General features: G+C 41.6%; 1 protein-coding gene across 8 annotated transcripts in view; it reads right to left on the reverse strand.

Moving 5' to 3' along the window:
- Positions 1-6,875: 6,875 nt before the first annotated feature.
- The window catches only part of ERC2 (ELKS/RAB6-interacting/CAST family member 2), a 519,409-nt gene continuing 500,667 nt past the window's right edge, over positions 6,876-25,617 (reverse strand). For all 8 annotated transcript variants that reach the window (XR_004426010.1, XR_004426009.1, XR_004426011.1 and 5 more), the window contains one exon: positions 6,876-7,210. The gene's annotated coding sequence lies outside the window, so the exon portion shown is untranslated. The remainder of the gene's footprint in view (positions 7,211-25,617) is intronic.

Consider the following 25,617-nt stretch of genomic DNA (forward strand, 5'->3'; position numbering starts at 1 on the left):
AGGTTGCGAATACGCACACACGTTATGAATTTGTAACACCCACACGTTTTACGCCAATGCCAATCTATAATGTATTCATAATTAGTTCCATAAAGCAGACAGTAAAAAGACAGTGGAGAATCTCGTGTCATGTTGGTACAAATTACTCTGACCTTTTCCAGTCTTTAAAGGAAGAGCAGTCATCCTTCTTTAATACACTGGCCCTGCGATGGAGCCTCCAATGGAGGCCTATTCGTCACGTTGTGTTTTTCTAACCAGGAACATGTTTCTTATCACATGAGCTGGGCAGGACTTCCCCCTGTATTTCCACTCCCCCCCCTCCTCAAAGCCCAACAGTGTTTTATTGACCAGCCTCCTTGCTTTAGACTTGAGCTCGTGTTCTCCGAGGAAGTACAAGTGGTAGTTACGCAAGTCTTTCCTTCTCTGCCTTGGCAACGTTCGCCGGGGAGATTTACAGCCTTCACCTTTCAGATATAGAGGAATTGGTTGTTTAACTTGACTGAGAATAATTCCGCCATGGGAAACACGGTCAGAATTTAAACAGAACCTCCAAGAGCCAGTCATCTGGAAAGGCCTGCGATTTAACAATCACGCTGTCTCCTTTGTATTTCCATGGCATAATTGGCTAGTGACACCCTGATTTTGAACTGATTCTGAGGCTCAGCTCGCTGACTTTTGACCTGGAATTAGCGGGGCAGGAGATATGGAATCAACATGGCACTTGGACCAGAGGTGAACCATGGAACAAATGGGTATGAATTATTTTATTTAGTAAAACTAATTGCTGCCACAAGCACTCCAATTGCTTTAACTGTTTTCATATATGCATTTGTTTCTTACATGTTTTCATTGTATTTGTATATCAGTTTGGAATGCCTCATGGGAAGTGAATCATTGATGATGATGATGATGATGATGATAATGATGATGATAGACTTGATTCCCTTGTTGTTTGCAATCTTAGGTTCAGAGGAGGACAAATAACACAAGTCTGGTGATCTGAAGCTTTTTACAATCAAGTAGTACATACGTTTTATGAAATAAATATGAAATAAAATGTCCCTCCCATACTTTGGAGTGAGGCTTAATATAGGCTGATCCAGCCCTTCCATTTTCCAACACTCGCCCTCAGATTCCCAGCCTCCCGCTCTCAGACCTGAAAACTCCTTACAGGAACCAGCCCTAACACTGGGCAGAGTGGGCAGGCTGCCTGAGGCAGTTTCTGCTGAGCCCCATGAATGGTTAGTTATTTTATTATTGTTGCATTTTTTATGGCCACAGAGGTACGGCAATGGTGGTGCTTCAGATACCAAAATAACTTGACAGGCCTTGGATACGCTACACCTTGAACTGCAGGTGAGGACGGTGCCATTTGCTGCTTTGTCACATGCAGCAAAATGTGTTGCTGCCACCCAATGAGTTTCCGGGCAAAGAAGAGATGTGAAACCAGATTTCCTTGCTCTTAGTGGATAATCAGTAGTAGACAATAATTTCTCCTACACAACACAGTCATTTTACTTTTCTTATTAAAAATATGTGGCCTATAGGAATTTGACGTCGTTCCCCCCCCAACCAATGATAGACCACACACAGAGAGAGCTATTGCTGGACTTCTACTCCCATCATCCTTGAACATTGGGCCATGCTGGCTGTGGCTGATGGGACATGGAGTCAAACAACACCTGACTAAACAGGGGATGAAAGGGAAGGAGGAGGAGGCAGCAGCAATGGCAGAGGCGGTGGTGGGTGGAACTGCTTTGTCTCCCATGCGGTCCAGATCTGTCACCTAATTCATGAGCCCTGGTCCAAGAGGCTGTTGTACTAGTTTATAAACATTTACAAGAGGCACAATTTGGGGCCATCCAGAGCGAATCTGGGGTATTCCAAAGGCCTCTAGCCTCATGATCTCCATATACTTGTTTCCCCTAATTGGCTGAGGCACCATCTGGAGTTGGATGATTGTTCATCATTGTGTCATGAGGCTGAAGACCTGCTGTGGCCGTTACTGCCAGAACATCTGGAGCCCACTTAGTTCTTTGGGGTGGAGACCTGGAGCAGTTTTTTAAACAGCTGGACATACGGCTTCTTTGCCCAGCATTGTGTTTATCCAAAGTTGTTAGATTTCTCTCACAAGACCCTTTGATACAGCTGACAGAGGAGTGAGAGCTTCTAGGTTCCAAACTGACGCATCACAGACATTGACCTTAGATCACCTTCATGGATAGCATATAAACACATTTCTTAACAAATGGTTGGACGGCTGCAATTTCACACTAAAAATACTGCAGTTCCTGAAACCAGAAAGCTGTCTTACTATTGAACTAATTTCTATCACTTGTCTCAGTGTCTCTGAGGTACTAATTTATCCAACCATTTATCCACCCATGAAATGTACTCCCTTTTTGTTCTGTACTTCACGTGTTTGTTTATTTATTTTGCTTTAGCCTTTTTTTCAGCCCAAAGGAGCATTCTATGGCAGTCTACCAATATATTTTCTACATATGCTCAATCTCATTACACAATTTGCTTCTTGGAAGACGTGTAAATTCTTCTTTCCTTGCCAGGAATTGTGGGAGAACAAGTGGAAGCGATTTCACATAAGAGCAGCTTTGCTGCATCAGACCAAGAGTCCATTTAACCCAACATCCTGTTTCCACAAGTGGCTATCCAGATGCTTCTGGGAAGTACACAAAAAGGGCATGGAACCAGCGGTCTTCATTCATCTTCCCCAATCACCTGCTATTCAGAGGTATACTGCTTCTGAATCCTTAGAACCTCATGGAGGTTCTAAGGATTCAGGTAAGTAAGAGGCAGTGCATAAACTGGAGGTAGGATGCCCCATTCTCCAACAGCTAGAGCAGTGCTAAAGTGGTTTCTACACTATTAGCAAAAGTTAGCCATGCATTAGCAGGACTTTCTTTACAATATAAGGGTGACAAGCATTGCGCTCTCTCTCTCTCTCTCTCTCTCTCACACACACACACACACACACACACACACAGAACATCTCAGTGATTTGTGGGAGGAACTGATTCCACACCAGAAGCCAGATTTTGGGAATTACTACTACTACTATTACTACTCCTCTGCCCATCTGACTGGGTTGCTCCAGCCACTCTGGGCGGCTTCCAACAAATTAAAACATTAAGCACGGTAACATTAAACATTAAAAACTTCCCTATACAGGGTTGCCTTCAGATGTCTTCTAAAAGTCAGATAGTTGTTTATTTCCTTGACATCTGACAGGAGGGCATTCCACAGGGCAGGCACAACTACCGAAAAGGCCCTCTGTATGACAACCTTGCAGAAAGCTCTTTACAATCCAATTTAAAAACCATATAAATTGTTGACTGTTACTAAAAGAGAAAGTCTCTCTCCTCAGAGAGATATAATTCCCAGAGTTCCCCATGAAGTGCAATTGATTGCTAAACCGTGTTGGGACTTGTAGCAATGTAAGTGCAATAGGGATTTTGTAACAATTCTCAACACCCTGAGCAGAGCATAGTTCCTAGGATTTGGGGGCGGGGGCAGGACAACCATGACTGTTTAAAGTGGTATGATAGTGCTTCAAAAGTACAGTGTGGATGGGGATATAGTTACAGTGTTGTATTCCAAAACTGAAGAACTTCACCTTCTGTTTGAGGTTCATTGCAGTCATGCTTGTGATCTATGCCAAGCATGCAGATCCATTATTAGACACAGATGTTTGCTTTGTCTCCTTGCAGGACTTGATGCTCCACGATAGCATTTCCATGCACAAAATCAGACTTCACTCACAGGTCCCTATTGCTGCATCATACTCTGTTCTTAAATTGAACGATACAACACATTGTTCAGAAAGAAACCAGATTTATTTGATGAATATAAACGAGCTGATCAACACCAAGCACTTCTCATACACATGATAACAATGTTATGAATTCTAAATACCTTGGTACTTTACACTTCTACGAGACATTAAAATTACAATGACTGTTCTAAAACATGCCCACTGGTAATTTCTAAGGATTCCTTAGTTTCATATCAATGTCCTTAATCACATGTCAAGATCACAATCCAGAACATGCCACTCACTTGGAGAAAATTATTACAAGAAGCACTATCAAATGAGGGTCAAAGGTAAATAGGGAATGCTGACCCATTGTTGCAGAACATCACATTCAAACAATCACTCTACACCAAAGGAAAATGCAGGTATAGGTTGTGACACATCTGAAATCTTTTCATAAACACTGTTTAAAAAGGAAATTGAAACCCACTTTCAAATGAAAGTCAATGTGCATTTACGTGCATACTGGATACACAAAATTCATTTAAATACAAAATTCATTCTGTACATTTAAATGAAAGAATGTGCAGTACAAGTTTGATCCCACAGTAAAATAATACTCATCTTAAATGTTAACCAAAAGGCTTGTTTGACTTTTTTACATTTCAAGGGGGAAGAAATCTACCAAACATTGCTCGAATAAAATGTTTGCCCAACATCACAGTGTTTGTTGTAAACCCCGAGATTCTATTTTAGTGTATGAAAAGATTCCCCCGCCAAACATCATAGTATATATCATGAGAAATGGGAAAAAGCAATGTTAGACAAAATTTTCTTCTGTAGAGGCTAAGTCTTAGGCTTTGATAAAAGTTAGGTTCAATGCTCTTACCAACATGAAAGGAGCAAAAATAAAACAAAAATGCCCCCAAAATAATATCTGTGACAAAAATTGGCACATACATATAAATATCTAACTATACAGTTTTGTTTTTAAGGACCCTATGTTTCCCTAGTTTATTTCCTACTTCAAGTATTCAGTTGCAGAATTAAGGTAAAGACCTGACTGTAAGAGACACAGAAGGCACAATCTTCCGCAAAGCTCTCTTGCACAAGCCCCGTTGGAATGAATGGGAGCTCATCCTAGTCGTCCTCCTTTCAGTTCAATGGAGATTGTGCAAAAGAACATCCCAGTGGACTGTGCCCAGACAGCCATCCCTTACTAGGACAACAACTTTGTCAAAAGTAACACGTTTTGTTGTCCAAGTTCACAAGTGCAACATTTGTCATATGTGCTAAAGAAACTCCCAGGAGCTTTCCATTTTAAAATGAACGAATAAACAAACAAACAAACAAACCCAAGGTTCAAAACCCCATTGAAAGTCAAAGGACAAACTTTTAAAATATAAATGAATATGGATAATCTATGCTATACATCTTTTATACAGATTTATTATTCCGTGTATTGAATAGAATTAACATTGAGCAGAAATTCTGCTTGCATTCACTGGCTCTTCAATTTCATCGAGAACGATGGTGCAACCAACTAATAAATTACTCTTTTCTAGGCAAATAATAATTTCCAGGGGGTTCATATGTATGGCTCATACTGGATGATCAAGATTAATTGCACCAATCATTCAAAAATAATGACATATTTCTAAATTAAGTGCAAGATTTTATGAATATCCTGTTCAAAAATTGTTTTTTCCACAGCAGCAAAGAAAGAAAGAAAGAAAGAAAGAAAGAAAGAAAGAAAGAAAGAAAGAAAGTACCAAGAATTAAGGCCACACATGTTTAATTTTATGGGGGAGGGCCAATCCACCTAGCATTTCTGCTCCACGACATCCATTCATTTCAACAAAGCCCAGCTCACATCTTATTAAAATGAATGGAGGTTTCATAACAGAAGGTGTCTGGTGGATTGCACATGTTGTTTGCTTCTAAGAAGTGCAGATAAGTCAATATCCACTTACAAGCCTGTAAGTGCCCCTCTCACTGACAAAAAGATATGCCAGTCACAGGACTGAGCTCTTGTTATGAGCACGTATGCCAGATGGAATGAAAATGCTCACTAAGGGAAGACCCTTACTTTGGGGAAACAGCAGATAGTTCAACATCAATAATAGTCTGTCACTACACATAATAGCTCCAGGGCTCTCCCCCCACCTGTCTATTCCCCTGGCATGTGTTTTTAACATGTTCACATTTATTATAATTTGCTGGATGACAGAGATAATTTTCAATTATCTACTCATTCATCGATACTTCTTTGTTTAACATCTAAAATACATTATAAATCATGGTACGTATTGTTTCCCTGTTCAGAGAACAATGAGGAAGAGTCCCTTCCCGTAAAGGAGACCCAATGCATATATTTAATAATCACGACATTCTTTTGAATGAGAAAAAAAATCAAGAGTCCCAGCTTTTATATTAAATACTGTTGTGCATCTGGATGATAAAAGTTTGGTGCATCTTCATAGATGCTCGTTTACATGTATCGATTCTTGCTTCAAGCTTTTATCTTCCAGACATACATCAACCACTGTATACAAATAATTGCTAATCGTTTTAGGCTGCAGTCCTACACAGTTACCTGGGAGTAAGCCCCACTGAGTTCTATGGGACTTACTTCTAACTAGATATGTATAGGATCGCACTGTTAGATGCCCCATGCATTGTCAGAGACACACACCATATTTTCATACGCCAACAGATATTAGTAGTAAAAATTGATTTCATTTCCAACCTGGCCCAGAGCTTAATATTGGTTACACTATCAAAATGGCTTGAGTCACAGTAAAGAAACAGAGGAGGGCAAAGACTTTGTTTTTATTACCCTGAAAAGCCCACATCACTGGGGGTATGACTAATGCCGACACCATTATGAAACAGCTTGCTAGTCCCTGTAATAATCTAGTGCTTTAGAAGTGATACTTTAGAAGAAACTAACCAGAAACAGCAGACAATGATACTGCAGCTAATGGAACCTCAACTACAGATTAAAATTAATACAAATCTGTCAAATTAAAGATCCCACTTTAATTAACTTCATTTAGTAATGTTCGGAACAGATGGTAACTCAGTTTTCTTTTTTCCCCTTTCTTTTTCTAAAAAAAATTGGAATAATTCATACGACCCCATTAAAGGAAACGAAGTTCTTCTAATTTCCAATCAAGTCCCCTTAATTGTTTTCCAAAGTATCTGACTTCATAACATATTACAAGAAATAATAGAGAAGGACACCCGTTTGTGCAGCTTATTGTTTGATGGCAACCTTCATGTGCCCCGCCCACTTCTGTGATCTTTTGGGGGGTGGAGCTCCAAGAGTGGCGACTGCATTCAGATCCCCACGGCAGCAAATCATCCTCTTCTCTCTCGCCTCCCATGGTCCTGCAGTGCTGCCTTGCGTTTGCTTCTTTCTCCAGCTCCTCTTGATAACTGCAGCAAAACAAGAAGCCATCCAAAATGGTGAGCTCACATAGTTTCTGGAGACACAGCAGGACCCAGTTCAGGTCAGCGAAGGCTTCCTGCAGCCACACTTTTATTTCATTTCACTTTTTATTGTATTGTTTCTGTTTGGTCAGATGCCATCTTGAGTAGTTTTAGAGAAAGGTGATAGGTAGATGATTAAACAGACAAAAGGAATATTTCACCATTCTATCTGTGGAGGCCCCTGATCTATAGTTATCTGCAATGGAGATGCATATAGAGGGGTAGTCTGCTTTTTCATGAAGAACCTGAAGTGGGTCACTTTATCCCTTCTACCAGCAAACTGGAGCTATCTCAGTAGGAAGGCTAAGTTTCAGGTACTGGGTTGCAGCCAACAAAAATAATGTATGAGCAGAATGATTTCCACTCATGCAATGGAACTTATTCTCCCTCTACTTCCTCCCAATATAGCCTTACACCCCCTCAAAAAAACAAAAAACAAAAAACAAAAAAAAAACCTGCTCTGGGGGGGGTTCCTACAACCCCTGGAGAAGTTGCATTGCATGAGCAGAAGTCATTCTACTTGTAGAATATTCTTGGGATTCAGCCCATGTAGTAAGGCATCAGAAGCCAGAACTGTAGAAATTTGTAACCCCAGCTGAATACAGGGGTGAAGACAGTGTAAGGGGCACCACTGTCACCTGTCATGATATTCTGCCCCAGCTGCAGCCTCCAAACCAGTCATAAAGGAAGCTCCACACAGAAGGCACTAAAATAGCCTCAGTTGTCACTCAGTGCATGGCTAAGCTATCCTTGCCCAGGAAAGGCACAGTTGAAGACTTGTGCTCTTGGCCATGGAGGCCACATCTATAGATATAGCTTTAGAGAATGATACAGTTATATCAAGGGCTGCGTACAAACCATACATTTAAAGCAAATTTCAGCTTCAGAGACACCTTGGTTCAGTATTGTACTACCCATGGCAATAACTATTGTAGACTCCACAGCCTTTCCCCAAAGATAAGTGACGTAAATTAGAAATCTGGATCCTAACCAATTGCAGCAAAATGTAAAATCAAGGTATAGTCTTTCCCTCTTTATTTTAAAAACGATATGCATTACTTCAGTACTGTACCTGGAAATAGTCTTATTTAGTACGCTTTTTTCCTTCCATCACACAGGAAGAAAATTAAAAATGAATGCTTCACGGTTTATTAGCACATTAAATGTAAGTCTGTGGTTCAGACAATATCCATAGAATTACCTAAGAGTATCCGTATGCTGTTATAAAATGCATTTCCAATATGTCTGTGAATAGTACAACACTGAGCATAACATGCTTCTGTCTGTAGTTTTAAATAAATGATGTGTCTGAAAAGATTATTTTTAAAGTTTTTCTTTGACCTAAAAAATACACATGTGAAGACATACAAGGACAATTTACATCTGGTTACATAATATAGAGACGACGTACAGTGGTACCTCGGGTTACAAACTTAACTCGTTCTGGAGGTCCGTTCTTAACCTGAAACCGTTCTTAACCTGAGGTACCACTTTAGCTAATGGGGCTTCCTGCTGCTGCCCCACTGCCACCACACGATTTCTGTTCTCATCCTGGGGCAAAGTTCTCAACCCGAGGTATACTACTTCCGGGTTAGCAGAGTTTGTAACCCGAAGTGTTTGTAACCTGAAGCGTTTGTAACCCAAGGTACCACTGTATAACCTTTCAAGTTGCTAGCCCTAGTGTGTGTGTGTGTTTTAAATGGAATGCGGTAAATAGTATTTTCTGAATTCTCAGAACCAAAACTATTTGGGACTATGCATCCAGGCCAAGAGTCATAGAAACTTGGAGCTGGTATAGTCCTATCTCTCCTGTTGGCACTCAATGTGCTAACCTCACAACCTAAGCAATTGCCACCAATATGTCCCAGTATTTCATACTTTGCACATCTAAATCCTTTGCATTAATCCAATCCTGTTAAAACTGTAAAAGCCTGCAAAACTAAAACATTACAACAACAGCTGCAACAACAACAATAACAGTATTTGAATTACACAGTTAAATATGTTGATAGGATTACAGGAAGCTTTGTAGATTCATGAAGAAATATTGTTGCAGATATGAAATTATAGTGATTAAGTTGAATGTGATGATTTATAGCAATGATAGATTTAAGAAGTATAAATATAAGTAATAGATGTTAGAAAATCATGTGAAGGGTTTGAGGGAAGTCATGGCTTGAAAAAGCCAAAATGTTAAAAGATGAAAGATAATGTAATGGATTTTATCAATGTATCTTTATAAAACCAATAAAAATGATATGGCAAAAAACAGTATTTGAATTACATATACTTTTAAGTAATTAGCTGGGGTTATTCTCAAGCAGAATTATTGGTTTATACTGGTGAAGTAAATGAAAACTGCAAACAGTTTAACACTGTTGGGGCCCTATCCAAAACCTTTTCATGCTAATGGAGAGATTCCCATTGACTTCATTACAAGTTCGGATCCAACTCTGGCACAAAAAGAAGTGATTTCTACAGAGTTGGAAAGTTTGGGAGTTCCTGAAGTAGATCAAGTTACTAGTTCTGGCACATAAAACCTTTGCAAACTTTTTTATGAAAACAGTAAGTCAAAGCACACTTTGCCTTTTGCAAACTACGTAGTTCCCATTCTTTGGGCACCAATGATTACTCCAAGAGATATATATACACAGGAAGCACCCATGTGAATTAACAAGAAGCACATGTTCCAACTATAAGAACAATCTATGACCCCCCCCCCTTTGCACCAGGTTGGGAGCTGAATAAAACAAGTTTGCAATTTCCCAATGTTTTTGATGTTTTACAAGCTGAAGCATCCCTTCACACTCACTGAGGTTGTTGAAACAAACATTCTGCTCAAATACAGGAATGAGGATGAGCAATAAAATGCAGAAGGCAGATTTGTTATTTAGCTGTCCCTTCAGACTTCAGCAAGCAATATCAAAATACTTGAATGAACTTCCCCCTCTTCTCTATCGGCTGATACACTCATCAAGAAATTGCACACATTTCTACAAAAAGAGAAACGGAGAAATGACAGAAGTGCAAGAAGGAGGAAGAAGAATCTTGCTTTCCAACACCTGCTAGAGCTAGGAATGTAGTTTGCATCTTTCTCTCTGGTTACTGTATATGCAGAACACACAACGCTGACACATTCCAGTCATAAACAAACCACCTACTCATACATTGATTTCAGGGGAACCTACTTTCCTAGTAAGTAACTTGGAGCCAGCGTGGTGTAGTGGTTAAGAGCGGTGGACTTGTAATCTGGTGAACCGGGTTTGCGTCCCTGCTCCTCCACATGCAGCTGCTGGGTGACCTGGGGCTAGTCACACTTCTTTGAAGTCTCTCAGCCTCACTCACCTCACAGTGTTTGTTGTGGGGGAGGAAGGGAAAGGAGAATGTTAGCCGCTTTGAGACTCCTTCGGGTAGTGATAAAGCGGGATATCAAATCCAAACTCTTCCTCTTCCACATTCTGAGGGAAACATCCATTCGCAAGGTACAACTGCCAGTACTCCTCTCTCTCGCTCTCAGTGTGCAACTAGAAGTGTGACAACCTGTATGGCATTGCTGTAGAAACTGCACCCTTGCTGGATGGGGCTGATGGGAGTCCACAGCATCTGAAGGGTCACCGATTCCCCACCCTGGCTGTACAGAGAAAGACTGTATGACAGGACTCAGGGTTTCTAGCACCAGGACCACATATTTCTATGTATGGGCAATGGCACTTTTCCATAGGCTGGAATTCTGGATTAGGCCCCATACCTGTGCTGCCCCAAACTTGTGTGCATGAGCACACCTGAGGCTCTAAAACAGATTTCCACGTGGAAGCGCAAAGAATGACCCTGTTCTAAAGCTGAGCACAGCACACCTTCAGGAGACTTCGGTAAAAGCGACTGACACTCAGCACCAGCACTGCGGAGTAAATATTGCATGTTGGGAACAGAAGGATGCAAAAGGGTCCTATAGTTTGCGACTGTTCTTCGGATTGTTTTTCTTTGGAATAAAGACACCTGCTGCCTGATGAACCCACTTGGTACCTCCATCCCTTTCCTTTCCAGAGTGATTTGCAGAAGGGCGCTGAGGGATAAGGTAAACACAAACGGGTGAAAGGGGAAACTGTTTAATAATGGTAGTAAAATGCAGGCTATTTTTGACATCTGGGTTAATGTCCATTCTGTTCCAGATGCTTTCCAAATGTTTGCGGCAAGAGAAACTCATTAACAAAATTTTAAAAGTGTCCTCTTCTGACATATTACACATGGGGCCCACATAGAAGGCAAACAACTGACATGGAAGTAAGTGAAAGACTGGGGTAGGGGAGAGATTTCTGCATTTGGGCAGTCAAAACTGAATTTAATAAACCAAGAAATGAATGATCCTTTTGTCCGTGCCTGTAGCTCCTTCACTCCTCCATTCTCAGTGCCCTGGGATTAAACCAGGAAGTCTCTAATTAACCACAGTTTCCCATTTCATATGTACTGGGAAACTATGGTTACCAGCTTTGGAACAAGCCAGAATCATAAGCCACATTTGTGGAATGCTCTCCCCAGGGAGGCTCACCTGGCACCCTCATTATTCAGTACATCTTTAGGTGCAAGGCAAAAACTTTCCTCTATAATAAGGCCTTTGGCCTTTAACTATCTGTGCCCTTTTAGAAGTGGACAGGATGTTTTTAATGTATTCCTTTTTCTCTTAGCACTAATGTATCTTTTGGGGGAGGGGGTTGTCTGACTGTCTGTTTGGTTGTAAGTTGCTATGGGTTGCCCTGGGCAAGATAAAGCGACTAACCAATTCAGTAAACAAACAAACAAACAAACAAATAAATAATTTTAAAGTTAGTTTAAAGCATAGTTCTGCTTAATTGTTTTATAAGTCTTTGTTTAAAGTCTTCTAACTGGTCTTTAAAAATAATTACTATGCCACTAATTGTGATTATTTCAGATCATTATATTTATTTTGCTTTTATGACACTGAGAGTCACCCTGGGTGAGCTATGTCCCAAAAGGTGGTCTATAAATAATTTTATCAATATATACAATGGTTTTATTACTGGGAAATTGATATCTAATTAAGCATTGGGACTATCCAGCAACCCTTCATACAATATTAGGTTACTTCATTGTCATTTTGTCTTAATATCTTTAAATCTGTCACCTGAATTTGCTCTCAGCTCTCTTTACTGAAGAAAGCACATTCATTATTGTGCTCAGAGTGTAAAATCATTGTGTTTGTGTTCTGCATTTTCCATGGCATAAGAATATGATGACACAAGAACAACAGCTTACTCTTGCCTGAAAGGGTTTCATCCCCATCTGCTAATTCTTATATCCCCCTATTATTAGCAGACAATATTTGAAAGGATTAATGCGCTGATTGCTAAGCATGACTTAGGGTGTTTCCACATGGCAGTTCAGTGTGGATTTGGAGCTCCTCATGCTTGCAGGATTTCCCCAGCATCTACATGACATTCTCTCATCTGCACTTTTTTGCCTTCGGATCTGCAAGTTGCAGATCCTGGCATAATCCAATCTGGGGCGAAATCCTACAAGACTTCATACTTTGCCCAGCTGTGGATGCACTGAAGCACACTTTAGCTTCAAGTGTTTGTGGGCAGCTCTTTATGTGTCTGGTGACGTTTCCTTGGGTGCTTTCTACTTTCTAACCATTGCTGAGAGCAACCTTCTCAGGGCCACAACTTTCAGCACTGGAGGAAGGGTCTGGAGATCGCAGGCACCTATGCCTCCTTCTGTCTAGCTGTTCTTTGTGATGGCAAGACACTCCTTGGCAGGCTGCAGATTTTCTCCCCATAAAAGTGATCTACTGTGAGAGAGGGGTTGCTCCACAGTGAGCACTCCACACAGAGCGGATAGACCAGCTCTCTAGGAGCCGCCTCACTCCTTGGTGTAGGAAGCCCAGCACAAGGCATGCACAAATCTTTGTTGTTGTTTTTATTTAGTTGTTTTGTGCAAAACTGCTAATGGGGAAAAGAGCTGTTTATAAAAAATAATAACAACATTGACCTACAGTGACCTTCTTTGGTTCTGCCTGGGTATGCTCATGCACATAACATGTGTCTGAAAGCCCAAAGAAGGGAAAGGAATGAATGGGTAGTTCATTTTTATTATTATAATTATCACCATCATTATCCTCTTTCTTTCCTACCCCCCTCCAGTATACTTCTGGAAGGCCACCATCTTCCCCCATCCCTATGCTGAAGGGCACCACCACTCCCTGTGTCAGATTGTCCCCCAAATTTGAACCAGAGTTATCTGATGCCTCCTTGCTCTCTTCCTACGCAGTACTGTGATTGGTTGGTGCGGTTGGTCCCTCCTTCACATTCCATTCTCACCGCTGCATCCACCAGGCCCCTCACAGTGTGTTCCATGTCTCCCAGCTTCTGAAGAGCCTTGTTCCTCCGATCCCAACAGGCAGCTTCAGGTCACCTACCACACGCCTGAAATCCGGCCACCACTTTGTTAACCATCCTCCCACTGTTGCAAGGATTCCTTGCATGTAGCCTAGTAGCCTCTGTGCTTCCTTTCCCCGCTTCCCTATAAAAGGCTGTGTGGTAACCCAGCATCTTGGAAATTCTCCGTGAAGCATTCTCTGCTAAGTAGCCAGAGTGGTTTGGAAACTACCTATTAATTTCACAGCGCCAGCCCACATTGCAGCATACCTGATTCCCGTGGGACTACTTAAGACATGACACCGTGGATGTGATGGAGTTCCAGAGTACCACCATTCCAGCCAACAATGTCATCATCACTTCGGAGCAGCTGAGGGTAAGACTTCCCCCAAGAAAACTGCAGTTGCAAACATCATCAGAAATTTGCAACCCAGCTGTGAACACAAGACACAGCATCAGGAGGTTTTCGAAAACCATTACTGGGTTTGCTTTCTGCATAAATCTAAAACTGTGATTTTCCCCCCTAATGGCAGTGTATGATCTGACGTGACTTAAAGCAGTCTTGGTCCCGACATACAGAGGTTTCCCATTGTGAATGAAGTTTTCTCAAAATCATAGTTTCCTAAGTGCAAAAACCACGCAAGCACAACATTTAATCAAAGCTCTGACTTAACCAAAGATTCCTCATCAAGTTGCATGTGTGTTAAAAGTATCCAGCAAACAGAACTAGCTATGGAAAAAAAATTCTGACCCCCCCCCCAAAATAATACAATTTTTCAGCTAACTCGAAATGGAAAAGCAGCAAATACCAAGATGCCAAAGACACCTAAGACACTTGCTGAGTTAAGTGAAAAGGTAAAATCCAGTTTAAATTTATAGCATTCCTTCAGTGTCCCTCTAGGAGTTTGGCTTCTTGCCAGGGTTCCTTGTTAAAAATTTGTTAAACGTGTTTGGCATTAATGCAAACACAAAGTACTCATTTGTTACAAATTCTAATGGAATGCATTCATTTAAGGCAATGAAGTAGTTACCAGAAGAGAAAAAAAAAAGTTCATTAAGTACATTTTAAAAATACAATGATGTATGCGGTGCATGACTATGGCGCCCCCGTGGCTATATAAATATCTGACAGAATAACCACAAGTTCTGTTTGGTTTGAAACTGAAATCTTTTAAACATAACCAATAGAACAGAAACTCGTTTTGTTTGTTGTCAAAACTGATGTTAGTCTTTATTGTTTAGAACTAGTAAATCAACCAAAGTTTGGGTGTCCTGTTTTTTACTTCTCAGATCAATAAAAATCCACAGGTTTAAGTAAAAGTGAAGGAAATCTCTTCATCTGAATTGCACACAAAGCTTGGCATGCTCTATCCAGAAAATGCTAAATCCGGAAAACAACACAGGCTTGGTAATTTAGGCATGCATCAAATAAAAACAAATGAAATAAATTCCATCAGTATTTGGAACTGTACACTGCATCAGCATTACCAACCTGAACTCAAAAGGGGCAGCTTTAAAACTTATGTACTACAGAAATAAAACATTATTCTTAAATTATTATACAGTAATAGAAATATTTTGTTTACTAGTGCAAGTCATTTCAAAGAAAGCATAGGCCATTGCAGAATTAAAGTGCCACTGAGGTTCAATAGAGATAATACTGCTTAGCAGACTTGAGCAAGTCAACTTTTCTTTACTTAGGTAAAGGTAAAGGGACCCCTGACCATTAGGTCCAGTCGTGTCCGACTCTGGGGTTGCGGCGCTCATCTCGCTTTATAGGCCAATGGAGCCGGCGTTTGTCCGCAGACAGCTTCCGGGTCATGTGGCCAGCATGACAAAGCCGCTTTCTGGCGAACCAGAGCAGCGCACGGAAACGCCGTTTACCTTCCCGCCAGAGCGGTCCCTATTTATCTACTTGCACTTTGACGTGCTTTCGAACTGCTAGGTGGGCAGGAGCTGGGACCGAACAACAGGAGCTCACCCCATCGCAGGGATTCGAACCGCCGACCTTCTGATCGGCAAGCCCTAGACTCTGTGGTTTAACCGTTTGTTAAATGTGAACAGTGGGGATTTACTACATATGATTCTAGTGGAAAAAAAATCCAGTAAATGCAAAGTTTTTTTTGGGGGGGGGGTTGCATTTCCTGGCCACACTCCTTATGTTGCACTGCATTTGATGCTCTTGCAGCCATCCATGTGTTCCAAGACTGTACTTCTGCAGTGGGGTGGCTTTTTGACTCATGTAGGTTGTCCACACAGCTTAGAACTCTGGTCTTTTAGGGTTCCAAAGCTTGTAGGGAGCTTACGTGAATAGTGGGTTTGCCGCTTCAGGAGTGGAGAGCTCTGGAAACACTGTCAGGGATGCAATAAAGTGGGCAGGGCCAGGGAGAAAACTCCCAACCTTCCTCTCATGGGATCAAACTCATGCAGGGCAAAGAATCCCCAAAGAAGGCTTCTGGTGTGTGCAAATTGGTAGGACATTTTCAAAGCCTATATACGAAAACAGATAAAGGACAGAGATCATGCTTACAACACTATACCTTTAAAGCACGTTCAGAGTTCATTCTTTCCCTCAAATCATTCTGGGCACTGTAGTTTGTTAAGGGTTTCAGAGAATTGTAACTCTGTGAGGGGTAAGCTACAGTGCCCAGAATTCTCTGAGGAAAAGAGTGTGCTTCAAAGCCGGTTTAAAGGTACAGTGTGTTTTGCAGCCTAGGATTTGCGATTTCATCTTAAGGGAGAGGTGGCTGCAGTACTTAAAGCCTTTTCACAGCAAAACACACCCAACGAGGCAATATGGACACGCTCTATCACATCTTGTTATTGTTGTTTCAAATACATTGTGCTATTATGTTCATCTGCATAAAGGATCTAAAGGCAAAATTGCAGCTGGTGCCTGAATTAGTTTGTGGGTCTGATGAACTTCCCAGGTTGCCAAAAAATAGAAGAAGAAAAGGCTGGAATCACTAATCTGAGTTAGGAATAGCAGTAGATGCCCCAGGAGATTCATAAAATGAAATGGATCAAACCTTTGGGGGAAGGAGTATCCTTGAAAGTTACCAAAGCAATTTCTTGACTAAACTAGATGACTTAACTAGACAGGATGCTGTCCCTACTGGGAATGGCTGCAAATCAAACCTGTAAAATGGACATGACTTGATAGATTCCACCCCCGCTCCTCAACCGCACACATAACAACATTTGCCGTCTCATATATTTATATATGCATATCAAGAGCCCCAAACACAGATTGTGGAAATGTAAGCTGGCCTAACGCATATTTTTCAATATGTCATTCCCCCCCCCCCCGAGTGCAAAACAGAAGCCGGTATTACAGAATTAATACATTGTTCTGAATGAGCCTGCCTCAAATCCCTTGGTTGTCAAAATGCAATGTCCTGCATCGCTTCTGCTCACTGAGCTTTGGATCAGGCTCAGAGAAGGTAGTGATGATGATCACACTGTGTAAACAAGCGCTTATTTACCCAGCTCCATTTGACCATATGGCTTGCTTTATCAAGACATCAACATCTCCCCTTAAAAGCCAGAGTGCGAGGCTCCTGGAACATGTCCCTAAACTTTAAAGTACCATAGAAAGAGAAAGTGTGGAGCCGAAGTGGCTCAAATAACAAAGAGGTCCCTGCGAGATCCTAAAAACTGTCAATATTACCAATCACTTAATGAAATCTGAAGGAGGCTTGTTTTTTTCCTTCCTTGCTGATGTGGAATGCCATTTATTCTCATGCTAGGGACTAATTATGGGGCCTTTTTTGTGAAGATCAAGGTTTTGCGATCTCTGCTTCTTAATAACATGGTTTGCCTGTCTGCCACCTGGGACGAGGCAAGGCGCTCTCTTTCACTCCTAAACAGCAGGCACCGCCTTAGGCCACTACAAGTGCAGGCAGGAAACCAAGCCATGTTCAAGTCATTTAACCACTTCAGCGCTGGCATTCTGTAAGCAGAATCAATGCCCCGAGCAGGCAATCGTAAGTAACGAACTTCCTCTCCGCATCCCACCCCACTCTAAGTAGAGTTCATCCCCTTTGACACCAAGGAGCCTACGATGGAGGGAGTGACATCAGTCACTACTAGATTTAATTAATTGGCAAAGGAATAGATGGGGCTTTATGACAGCCAAAGCTAAGGAGGCAACACTTTGTGAAGGAATAAAATGCCATTTGATTTGGGCTCGATTTAGGGTTTTGACACAAGTGGAAATCCTGGGGCTTGAGGAGGGAAGTGGTTAAATGAAAACTGTACAGAGTCACCCCACCCCACTCTGGCTGCAATCTGGTAAGTCATCTTATTAGGAAATTGTGATGCCCTATTTGCTCTAGACTGTGGCTTGTCTGCTCCACTGAAAGACTTCCTGCTGGGACCTTTGTGGCACAACAGGGGGTAGGAAAGGCTGCTGCAAGATGTGAGCCTTGGACAGGAGCAGCCAGAGCAGCAGGAGCACTAAGCTGCAAAGAATTAGACATGTAACAACTTAGTAAAAAAGCACAGGCAGTGATTGAGGTTGGCCCTTTTGCTGTTGACACATTCTGGCCCCCGTAGGTTGTGGTCAGTAAGCCCATTAGAGCAGCAGTGTGGCAACAGCGCACGATGCGAGCTCAATGTGTTTCTGTTTTATTTCTCAATACTGGGCAAGAACGGAATGAAACAAGGCAGCAGTAACAGATCACAAATGCAGTTGCAATTGTCAACGAGGTAGACTTAATTCTCAAATTATTTTTGGCAGATGGGGAGGGGCAGAATCGATATCTTTCTTTCTTTTTTGCACTGCAGTTTCAATGTGATGCCTGCTGTGTGTTTAATAAATAAAAAAGGAGAACAGCAGTTAAGGGATAGTTTCCCTTTTATGGCCTACAAAATAAGCTCAGAAGGTTAAGTGATCATAGAGGTATAGGAAAACAAAGACAGGAGGCATGAACCCACTCAGATCCCATATATGATCAACCCCATTCATTAGCACACTGATCAAATCTACCGTGCTCAGCAAAAGAGGATTTCATAAAGATATGTACAAAATAGATGACTCTGGGGAGGGACACATTGCAGAATGGGTGAAAGGAGCAGTAAAACAATGAACTGGGCTCACAAAGGAAATAATCTAATCTAGATTGTGTTCCCCTTTTAAAATAAGAAACAGCCTGTCAGTTAAGGCAGACACTGGCCTCAATATGCTGACTTGAAAATGCTTATTTCCAGCCTTCATAGGGATCATGCAACTTGGGAGTGGTGTGAGGTTTCTCTTACCTGCCAATTAGGGTAACCACAAGTTCCTAAAAACAGGGAGGATTCCTTGCATTAAAAACATATATACCCTAGCATTTTGTCCCAGTTTTTTTGTAAACTCTTGAGAACCAGACACCTGAAGGAGCCACTGTCCAATTTGGTTATGCAAAGGCTGCCAGTGACAGCCAACAGAGTGCGTGCCTGCCTGCCTGCCTCAAAGACATCTTTGGCCACAATAACCTCTTACATGTCACAACCCTGTTCTTCAAACCCACTTCAAAAGCATCAGCTGAGGCGTTCTTAAGTCCACCTGCCCCATATGTATTATTCCTTTCCCTAAATCACAATTCCACCGCTCTTGAACCTTGGCGCTTGTCCCCCCCCCCTCTGCCTCCAGCTTCCTAGTCCTGCAGTACCCTGTTCCCATTTTCTTTCACTACTATCCTTCCTTCTTCCTGCTGCTGTTCTACTGCCATTTTGGCTTCAGAAACAACTCACACTCTCACTATCACCATTGTTTGATTTATTGGCTAGCCAAATCAGCATCAATGTGGGTGACTGGGAATTTGTATTCAAGCTCAGACTAACTGATGATAGCCAATGCAACAACCTGAGAAAGTGGCCTGTGGACTGAAACCATGCAGATTTTGCTCCTCAAAGGAAAAAGAAATCATATTTAAACAACCAGTGGTAATTATATTACAAACGTGGCATGCATTAATTTTTAAAGACAGTACGTCCTTAGCACTATAATCTTGGAACAAACTAATTGATGGAAAAGGAAGGATTAAGCTGAGGAATATTAACTTGTAGCAGACGTCACAGGAAAAGTGAGGTCATTGTGGTCTAGAAAAGTGGTTAGAAGAAGGTTCTTAAGCAGGAGAGAGAGGTTGCTTGACTGAGGGGCTTAGTTTAAATCAAGGATACAGTGGTACCTCTGGTTAAGTACTTAATTCGTTCCGGAGGTCCATTCTTAACCTGAAACTGTTCTTAACCTGAAGCATCACTTTAGCTAATGAGGCCTCCCGCTGCCACTGTGCCGCCACAGCACAATTTCTGTTCTTATCCTGAAGCAAAGTTCTTAACCTGAAGCGTTATTTCTGAGTTAGCGGAGTTTGTAACCTGAAGCGTATGTAACCTGAGGTACCACTGTATATATATATCCTGTGGGCCTCTAAATGTTTTTGGATTCTATCTTCCATTAACCTTAGCCAGTGTGCAGTTAGGAATGATGCAAGTTGTATCCTAGTAGCATCTAGAGGCCCACAGGTTTCCCACCCCTGGTTTAGATGTCACGACCCCAGGATAACAGTCAGACATACATGCCTCCATCTCTTCTCTCTTGCACCTCAATTTAATACGTCTGAGGTTTGTTAAACCATAGTTTCTTATGATTAAGGAATTCCTACAAACCAGAGTATCAACTCAGCATCAAACTGTGGTTTGATCTTCTGGTTTGTAGGGACTGCTCATGCAATACTGTGGTTTAACAAACCCCATAAATATTGAATTAAGATGCATGAGAAGGAAATGGGAGGATAAAGGAGAGGAGGGAATGTGTGCACACAGCTTGTTTCTGGTCTAAGAAATAGCATATTGTTGAACTGGGATAATTATATCAGGTGGAGATTGTTCCAGGAACAGAAAGTCGTATACATATGACTATATGGAATTGCCTCCTATTGAGCCAGACCACTAATCCATGTCATCCAATATTGCCTGCGTTACCTGGAAGTGGGTCTCAGGCAGAGGTCTTGCCCAGCCCTGTTATCTGAGAACCTTTAACTAAAGATGCCAGGAATTGAACCTAGCACTCTGCCACTGAACAATGTCTGTTATTTCTGGTGTGAAAAAACTTAAGTGGGAAAGCAGAACTTAAGGGTCCAAAGCCAATGAATCTGTATTAATTAAGGGACCCAGAGAAGTGAGATGGAAAAAAGAGATAGGGGATAGAGTTACCAATTTAATTTATTCAGATGGAGGACAATGAGAAAATACAGAAGTATTATGAGGCAGAAGTAGAGAAATGTTAAATAGAAAAAATGATGAGATGGATCAGCTTCACGCTATGATTTGGAAAAAATATGGTTAAATGTGAAATGATTTTTGTTACCTCTGTGAGAGGGGGGTTTAGTTTCTGTTGCTCCCCTCGGTGGGAGAGGGGGGAGTCTGGAGTGTTTAACCATGTATTGTATTGTATTGTTTTTAATTGGTTTTTTTAAAATTGGAAAATCCTATAAATTCTTAATAAAAAATAATAATAATAATTTATTCAGATGGAGAATACCTGTATATTTGGACTGTGTTACTGAATCTGCATGGATACATTATATGCAAACATGTGTCCTGGACTGGTTGGTTGCAGAGGAGTGGTGGGTGGCACCAGTTGGGGAACTCCCAAAGGAAGAAGGCTCAGTGCCAGGGGATTGGTGGTGGGATTGGTGTGTGTTCTGGTGATCAGGGGAGAGGGGAGCTGGTTGCAGCAGAAGGGGGAGACTCCTTGGATTCTTCAGCAGTCTGCCTCATCTCTGTCTCCTGCCCTGCTCCTCTCCTGTGAGTCTGGACTGCCTTCTGCCACAGTCTGCTCACTAAACCCTGTTCCCTCTTCAGCTTCCTCCTTCTCCTCTTCTCCCCCTGATTTCTGAAATTTTGGCAACACTGGGAATTAGTGCCATGTTGCAGCTGTTGCTGGTGCAAGTGCAAGACAGCTCGCACATTAGGTCCTGTTTACAATTTGCTTCTGGGAAATAACAAGGATGCATGGAATGCAGGGTAATTAGGACTGTGTAAGTCAGGTGTATCAATTCTGGATCTCTGGGAAAAAAGAAGCAATCTGGGTATATAGCACATTAATAAGTGGGGTGCGTGTTTACTTTAGGTTGAGAAAAACAGTGCAGATTGCCCTGATCTTAGCCCACCTGTACTAGGAACCCATACACCTGACAGATAGCATAGGTGGCATAAGATCAAGGCAATCCATTCTTCGTCCCACCTTAATCGAAGAAGCAAGGTGCTTGTTGTAACCTTTAAAGCCTGCAAGATCCTACATACCTTAGATTGTGCCCTCTCCCAAACTAGTAGTATTATTATATTATGGATTGAATTTGTTTGAGACTTTTTTTGTGTGTAAAAAGTGACTAAGAAAAGAAAAACAATGTACAACACAAAATTCACCCAAATATCCAATGAGGAGGAAAAGTCCTATCCAACCCCACTAAAAGATGAGCACCATGGTGGTGGCTAACTTAACCATCTAAAGCCTGGATAAATAAAAACACCCTACCCTGATACCTAAAAATGGGCAAGTCTGGTGCCAGGAGAGCATTTCACAGATGAGGAGAGGGGAGCACTGAAAAAGCCTGGTCTTGTGCAGCTGCCCTCCCCACCTTCCTGGTATGTGGCAGATGGAGATGGGTTGCTGATGAAGACTGCAGAGCCTGGGATGGTTTACATAAGGAGAGGTGGTGCCTGAGGTATTGGGGTTCTGAGACACACAAGGCTTTACAGGTCAAAAGTAGCACTTTGAACTGAATCCAGGAACTAATTGCGCAGTAGGTCAGAATCAATGCAAAATGCTCAGACGTTCTGGTCCTAATCAATAATCTGGCCACTGAATTCTGCATTACAGCTGCAGTTTCTGAACTGATTTCAAAGGCATAATAATCTAACCTAGAGCTCTCCAGAGCATAGACAATGGAAAGAAACTAGGTTGTCCCTGTCCGGATAGGGTCGGATGGAAGGCACTCTGAATCACCGATGCCATTTGTGTCTCCAGTGACAGCAGTGGGTTCAGGAATATCCCCAAGTTGTATACCTGTTCCTTTAAGGGGAATGCAACACCTTCCAGAACAGGTTGAACTTCACTCAGCTATGTCCCTTAACTGTACACCAGTGGATTGAGCTTCAGATTATTTGCTCTCATCCACTCCATTGCTGCAGTCAGAAATAGAGTTGCAATCTGACAACACACTCCACATCTCTTGATGACTCCACTCAGCAGCTTCGTATAGATATTAAAGGGTATGAAACGCCACACCGGTGTGGCTGCAGAGGATGCCAAGTGTGGCAGCAAGATTCACAAACAATCAAAGAAACATCTAACCATTTCAGCGTAGTATAGTATCATTTATTTACAGTTACAGGTGGGTAGCCGTGTTGGTCTGCCATAGTCAAAACAAAATTAAAAATTAAAAAATTAAAAATTCTTTCCAAAAATTAAAAAAATTCTTTCTCTAAGGTGCTAATGGAAAGAATTTTTTATTTTGTTTTATTTATTTACAGACTAGGAAGCCCTAGGAAGGAACTATGAACAATTCTAGCCTTACTGAAGTAATCAGGAGGCTAGAATAAGATATTATTTTTAAAGAATTCATTTAATAAAAATTACTTGGACTAATATTACATGAAATTATATCTATTTGTGTAGGTATGTTTAATGTGTACTTGTATTATGTGATTGTATGTATTTGTATATGTGTATGTGTATGTATATGTAAGTTTGTAATTTGTTTAATAAAAAAAATATTTACAGAATATGGATAGATATCTTTTCATAATGAGAGCAAGAACATCAAGTGATGCTGAGGACAATCTGAATTGTATTTTTCAATGTATTTCTTATTAATGAAAAAATTGGTGTGGTGTGAACAAATATGTATTATGAAAGTGTGGCCCAGTGAAAAAAGTTTGAGAACCATTGACGTAAGGCGTAAGATCAATGGCTATCCAAATACAATTGGTGGTATATCAACACTCTTAAAACCACTGTCATTAGCAGCTGGTAAAGGTAAAGGTAAAGGGACCCCTGACCATCAGGTCCAGTCGTGTCCGACTCTGGGGTTGCGGCGCTCATCTCGCTCTATAGGCCAAGGGAGCCGGCGTTTGTCCGCAGACAGCTTCCAGGTCATGTGGCCAGCATGACAAAGCCGCTTCTGGCAAACCAGAGCAGCGCACGGAAACACCGTTTACCTTCCCGCTGGAGCGGTCCCTATTTATCTACTTGCACTTTGACGTGCTTTCAAACTGCTAGGTGGGCAGGAGCTGGGACCGAGCAACAGGAGCTCACCCTGTGGCAGGGATTCGAACCGCCAACCTTCTGATCGGCAAGCCCTAGGCTCTGTGGTTTAACCCACAGCGCCACCTGGGTCCCTTAGCAGCTGGTAGCTTCACACTAATAGTACTTACTATTAGTAAGTACTTTTCAGTTTCAGCAGGCCAATAAATTTGATAACATCTCCTCCAAATTACTGATACAAAACGGCCATAGGCCCAAGGTCCTAGATGTAAGCTGAAAGTTATATTCTTTCTGCACCTTAATTCCATCATGCTATGAACACTTCCTTCTGCCTCAAACATTAGTCTGCTTTGCTACATTTCAATAGACTTTCTCAGTGCTCCAGCTGTTAGATAAACTTTCAAGGATATTTTTGTGACAGGTACAAACCTAGACAGGAAACCTTAAGACAAAATCCCAAATTAATTATATGTCAACAGTCAAGCCACAAGAAGGAGCAATTGTCATAAATTTTTGAAGCTTAGAATCCAATTTTAGTTGTAGGGTTCCCTCCCCCCAAAGAAGTCTACTGACTCACTGCTAAGCCAGTGCCAATAAAATGGTATATTTTACATTCTTGAAGAGCTTGTTTTGGCTAAACAGAGAGCAAAGATGTTATGATTTCCCTTTTTCAGAAAAACGAATTATATAAAATGACTAGAGGTAACATGGAATAGTGCAGAATGTACAAGGTAAAATTTCTGGGGGATTTGTGCCAGGGCAAGTGCTTTGAGGAATGGGCTGCAAAAAAAGCTCCACAAGACATAACTCTACAGTCTCTAATTGCATTTTTCCCATTTAAACAGGCACCTGAAGCCCTTGAAATGTGGGCTTTACTAGGACCCAACCCAAGAAGAGAAATAAAGAGCATCAGAAAGGCCACGTGTATACAGGCAGGAATTACTACCCAGGTCCCTCTCCTCAGTGTTATTGGCACCTTTGGAGACACCTGCCTCCTTAGGCTCTGCTCATCTTAAGTGTATGTCAACAGAGCCTTTCTGTAATGCCTCATGCTGGTTGCACTCAATGTGTGAACCAGGCTTTCCTGATGAGGCAGAGAGAGCTGCCCAGATGAGCATTGTGTTTGTGTGTGAGGAGCATTATTCCACTTACCAGAATGTGCCTGGCTGGTTCTTCCAGGAAGCAGAATGCCGGTTTTAAATGCTTTTGTTGTACTTGTGTTTTAAACTGCTTTTAATTATTTTATTAGGGTGCAAATCACCTTAAGATGGTGGTTAAAAGACGATTAATAAATTATTATTAATAATAGTTCTGTTGCATGCATCTTGGCATGATTATCGCTGCAGAACTGGGCAGTAAAGGGGTGCAGCAATTATAAGCTCAGAAGTTTGGGTAAAATGGAAGGGGGGGGTGTAAAAAATGCTTTTCCTTCAAGTAACCTCAGGGATGGAGGGGGTAAAGTACTTGTTTGAGGAGGCGACAAATGCCCCCCACCCCGTACTGCCTATGTTACAGTATTTGTAATACAACTGATTTTTCCTTTCCCCCCAAGCTTTCTTTTCCACCATCACTACCAATACGTGGGTATGTGTCAATGCATGTCACACTTCTTCCAACCGCCAGATAGCCCTAGCCTAAAGCAAAGAATCAGCCCTTTGGGTTGTATCCAATGCTAGTCCTACTCAAAGTAACCTTATTGCAATTAACAG

Source organism: Lacerta agilis, chromosome 2 (genome assembly GCF_009819535.1).
Source record: "Lacerta agilis isolate rLacAgi1 chromosome 2, rLacAgi1.pri, whole genome shotgun sequence".
Lineage (NCBI taxonomy): Eukaryota > Metazoa > Chordata > Lepidosauria > Squamata > Lacertidae > Lacerta > Lacerta agilis.